The following is a 5,342-nucleotide window of genomic DNA, read 5'->3' on the forward strand; positions in this document are numbered from 1 at the left end:
TACTGGAAATCTGGTCCAGTTCAAAGATTCAATTAATCCTACACTGTATGTGCCTAGGGTTTCACCCTGGCAGCTGAGACAGGCCACCCCAACCGACTTGGTGGCACCACAGTGTCAGCCTTGTCAGGATAGGTCTCCCCAGACCGACCCACTGGCTGTGAACATTCTAAACTAACACGAGTCTCATTAAGTGTCCAGTTTAAGGGTATTACACAGAAACATACCAAGGGAACATGAATCAAACATGCATCTTTATTCATTTATAATAAACTCATAAAGTACATCATTCTGATTGAAGCTAAGGGTATACAAAACTGTCTAACAACCTCGACGGCATCACTATGAAGGGTCTGTCACCTGAGACGGTGGACCAAGCGGAGGAAGAGGAGCTTGACTCCCTAGAGGATGAGGAGGCAGATCCCTGAGGTGGCGTTTCTCTGGACTTCTGGTGGCTTCCGGGTGCCATAAACCCGGTCTTTCAAAGGTCTTTGGTTGGGCAGTTGTGCCCTGTGATAGTCAGACTTTGTCGAGCTGTTTAGCTCGGTTATCGCATTGTTATTTTTCTTTCTTCTTTTTTCTCTTTTTTTTTGAATTGACAATGAAAGTTCTTCCCTTTTTTTTCTTCCAAGTATGATGTGCTCTCTTTATCTTTGCTAAGGCGATCTCAACACCCAAGCTATTAGAGCTACATACCCGAAGTAGAACACCCCAATAGTTGTTGCCTCGAACTGTTCCTTAAACCATTTAAGGCATCTTTATGGTGCATGACAAAGTGATTACCACGTGTGCCCGAACTATATGCTTGTTGGTCATTCTCTAGCTCGATCATCATACTAGAGCAAGCTATGCTTGGTGGGGTCTAAGCCAGAACTGCTTATACTCCTCACTTGAAGTTCGCCCATGCCATGAAGACAACTGGGTCTGATTGCGCCGAGATCGTGTTAGCTCGGCATTTTGGCCCTTACGCTCTGGGAGTGACTCGTGGCCTACTCAGTTGATACAGATAGTATTGTCTTAAGTTGACAATATTCTTTCCTCGAGGTACTTGTTTCCCTTCGAGGGTCTCGAGCTCATACGTTCCTTCCCCGAGTACTCGTTTCACTCGGTAAGGTCCTTCCCAGTTAGACCCAAGCTTGCCAGCACCGGGCTCAGGTACCATAACCTTTCGAAGAACCAGGTCGCCAACGCGGAGGTTCCGCTTCTTGACCCTGGCGTTATAGTACCAAACTACTTTCTGCTGGTAGGCTGCAGTCCTGATATACGCGAGGTCCCTTACTTCGTCGAGTAGATCGAGGTTGGTACGGAGCTCGTCTTCATTCGTCTGATCACTGTATGTTTCTAGTCGCAGTGTAGGCACCTCGATTTTTGCAGGGATCACTGCTTCGGTGCCGTAGGTGAGATTGAAGGGTGTTTCTCCCGTGGCGGTCTTCTCCGTGGTCCGGTAAGCCCATAGGACGCTAGGTAACTCATCTACCCACAACCCTTTAGCCCGGTCCAGCCGTGCTTTTAGTCCGCGGAGGATGGCTCTGTTCGTGACTTCTGCCTGACCGTTTGCTTGAGGGTGCGCGACTGAAGTAAAATTATGTCGGATTCCCATGTCTTGGCACTAGTCTTGGAATTTGATGTCCTCGAACTGCTTGCCGTTGTTAGAAATCAATACCTGAGGTAACCCAAAGTGGCACACGAGGTTCTTCCAAAAGAAGTTTTGGACGTTCCGGGCTGTGATTGTTACGAGGGGTTTTGCTTCTACCCACTAGGTGAATTAGTCCACTACTACTACTAAGAACTTCCTCCCACCCGTTGCCGGCGGTAATGGCCCGAGTAGATCGATGCCCCATTGTGCGAAGGGCCATGGGCTGGTGAGATACTTGAGATCGACGGCAGGTTAGTGGTGAATATTGGCGTGCTTCTGGCATTTGTCGCATTTTTTAACAAGCTCAATAGTGCCTGCCTTCATTGTTGGCCAATAATACCCCTGTCGAGGTGCCTTCTGGGCGAGGGCCCTACCCCCCAAGTGTCCGCCGCACAATCCCTCATGAGTGTCGTGGAGTACGAGCTTGGCTTCGGTAGGTCGCAAGCAACGCAGATAGGGGAGTGTGTAGGATATCTTGTACAGCCGTTTGTCTATCATGACGTATTTGGCTGCCTGGCGTTGCACCCTTCTGGCTGCATTGCGGTCTGCAGGGAGGGTTCCGTGTAGCAGGAAGCTCGCGAGTGGGTCAATCCAGCTCGGCTCTGCTTGAACGACTGGAGCGATCTCCTCTACCCCCCCCCCCCCCCCCCGAGAATGCTTGGCCGAGACAAGTCCTCTATGTACACGGTTCTCATGGTGATGTCGTTGGCGCTGGCTAGTCTGGACAGGGCGTCGGCCTCAGTGTTCTCCGACCTTGGGATTTGCTTGACAAAGTGTGACTGAAAGTTGAGCAGGGCCTCTCTAACTTTGGCTAAGTAAGCTATCATGGTTGGCTCGCGGGCTTCATACTCGCCGGTGACCTAGTTGACCACGAGCCGGGAGTCGCAGCAGATAACGATGTGCTTTGCTTTTACTTCTCTGGCTAGGGCTAGTCCAGATATCAATGCCTCATACTCCGCTTCATTGTTGGATGCCGCGAACTCGAAGTGTAGCGCGTACTCTAGTTTCGTGCCGCTTGGGCCGTGCAGAACTATTTTGGCTCCGCTGCCCTGTTGGTTCAAGGAGCCATCTACGTGAAGGATCCAGGGCTCCTCATCCCAGCTCGCGGTTGGACGAACTAGGAGAGCTGCCACGCTGGCTGCTACCTCACGGGGTTCGGACTCGACCGGCCTAGGAGCTTCGGGCTCACTCGAGCTGGGAGCCTTGTGCTCAACCGGCTTGGAGACTTTGGAGCTGAATATGCATTCGGTTATGAAATCTGCTAAGGCTTGGGCCTTTATGGCAGTTCGCAGCTTGTATTGGAGGTCATACTCGCTGAGCTCAACGGCCCACTTCGTCAACTGACTAGAGACCTCGGGCTTAAGTAAGACTTGCCTCAGAGGCTTGTTAGTGAGAACGATAACAGTGAGAGCCTGGAAGTACGGGTGGAGCTTCCGGACTGCAATTACTAGTGCGTAAGCCAGCTTTTCTATCTCTGGGTATCTCTTCTCTGATCCCTGCAATACTTTACTAACATAATAGATGGGCCGTTGAACCCGATCTACTTCTTTTATTAGTACCGAACTGAACACTTCGTCGCTTGCCGAGAGGTACAGTTCTAAGATATCACCCTCCTCGGGCCGGGTTAAGATCGGCACACTAGCGAAGTATTTCTTAAGCTCGTCAAACGCGAGCTGACAGTCTTGGGTCCATTCGAACCCTTTGCTTTTGATTGCCTTAAAGAACGGCAGGCAACGGTCCGCCGATTTGGACATGAAGTGGCTCAGGGCGGCTATGCGGCCATTCAACCTCTGAACCTCCTTCAACTTCCGGGGTGGTCTCATATCTAAGATGGCCTTAATTTTGTCTGGGAAGGCCTCAATGCTGCGCCGGTTAATGATGTATCCTAGGAACTTGCCCAAGGTCACACCGAATACACACTTATTTGGGTTCAGACTCATATTAAACTTACGCAAAATTTGAAAAACAGAATGCAAGTCTTGTATTAATTCATGTGAAAATTGAGTTTTGACGACCATGTCGTCTACATAGCATTCTACTTTTCTGCCAATTAGTGGCGCAAACAACTTATTTACAAGCCTTTGAAAGGTTGACCCTGCGTTTTTCAACCCGAAGGGCATAACCTTGTAACAGTATAGACCGAACTCCGTGATGAAGGCAGTCTTTTCTTCGTCCGCCGGGTCCATCTTGATTTGGTTATAGCCCGAATAGGTGTCCAAGAAACTTAGCAACTCATGCCCTGAGGTCGCATCCCCCAAGCAGTCAATTCTGGGGAGCGGGAAGCAGTCTTTTGGGCAGGCCCGGTTTAGGTCGGTGTAGTCGACGCACATGCGCCACTTGTCGTTGGCCTTTTTCACTAGGACAGGGTTGGCTACCCAGCTCGGGTAATGGACTTCTCTTATGAAGTCAGCTGCGAGGAGATTCTCAACCTTCTCATCGACCGCTTTCCACCGCTCCGGGGCTAGGTTGCGTTTCTTCTGTCTAACGGGCCTAACTACATGATTAGTATTCAACTTATGATTTATAAGGTCGGGGTCTATACCGGGCATCTCTGCTACGGACCATGCAAAAACATCCAAATTTTGAAGTAAGAAACTTACCAGTTCGGACCGTTGAGGTTCCTGGATGGAAGCGTCGATCTGAAGCATCCGAGTTGGGTCGGCTGTTGAGGTCGGGACTGCGACTATTTCTTCCATGGGCACGGCTCGTTCCTCGCTTTGCTTCGTAGGCCGCTCCAGTTCGAGGTCGTCGACCACCTTGGTCTTTCCCTTCAGGGCGGCGACATAGCACTTGCGGGACTCGAGTTGTTCGCCCCGCGCTACCCCCACACCGATGTCTGTTGGGAACTTCATAGCCAAATGGTAGGTGGAGACCACCCCCCGTAGGACATGGGTGATCGGTCGACCGATTATGGCATTGTAGGGGGAGGGGGTCGCGACCACCAGGAAGTCGTGTTTGAATCTGACCATGCAAGGCCACGTGCTGACTTCCACACGTACTGTTATTTTCCCAAGGGGCCGGACTTCTTCTCCGCTAAAGCCCACCAAAGGAGTATCTGCAGACTTCAGGTCACTTCTCTGCAGCTGAAGTTGGTTGAACGCAGCTTTAAAGAGGATGTCGGCCGAACTGCCTAAATCGACAAGTACGCGTCTGACCTCGAAGTCGTTGATCCTCAGCTTTATCACAAGTGCGTCATCGTGGGGGTAGTGGACCCCTCGCACGTCATCTTCTGTGAAGAAAATTGGCTCTTCTGTCCTCGGCCGCTTTGGAGGGTTCTGCTCTTCTCAGGCGGCCTCACGAACTGACGTACGAGCCACTGCTGAAGTACAACCCGCAATGATCGAGCCTCTCACTATCATGTGGATGGTCCCCTGAACCGGCCTCTCTTCCGGAGGCTGCCTCTATGGCTATTCGGCCGGCCTGTTGCTGGACTGGGGAGCGTCCTTACCGTGCTCCCCTTGCTGACCTGCTTTATTATTACCATTACTATTGTGTACAAAATTTCTTAAATACCCGCGACGGATCACTATCATGTGGATGGTCCCCCGAACCGGCCTCTCTTCCGGAGGCTGCCTCTGTGGCTATTCGGCCGGCCTGTTGCTGGACTCGGGAGCGTCCTTACCGTGCTCCCCTTGCCGACCTGCTTTATTATTACCATTACTATTATGTACAAAATTTCTTAAATACCCGCGACGGATGAGCTCTTCAA

The sequence above is a fragment of the Nelumbo nucifera genome, chromosome 2, assembly GCF_055504915.1.
Source record: "Nelumbo nucifera cultivar China Antique chromosome 2, China Antique-T2T, whole genome shotgun sequence".
NCBI lineage: Eukaryota > Viridiplantae > Streptophyta > Magnoliopsida > Proteales > Nelumbonaceae > Nelumbo > Nelumbo nucifera.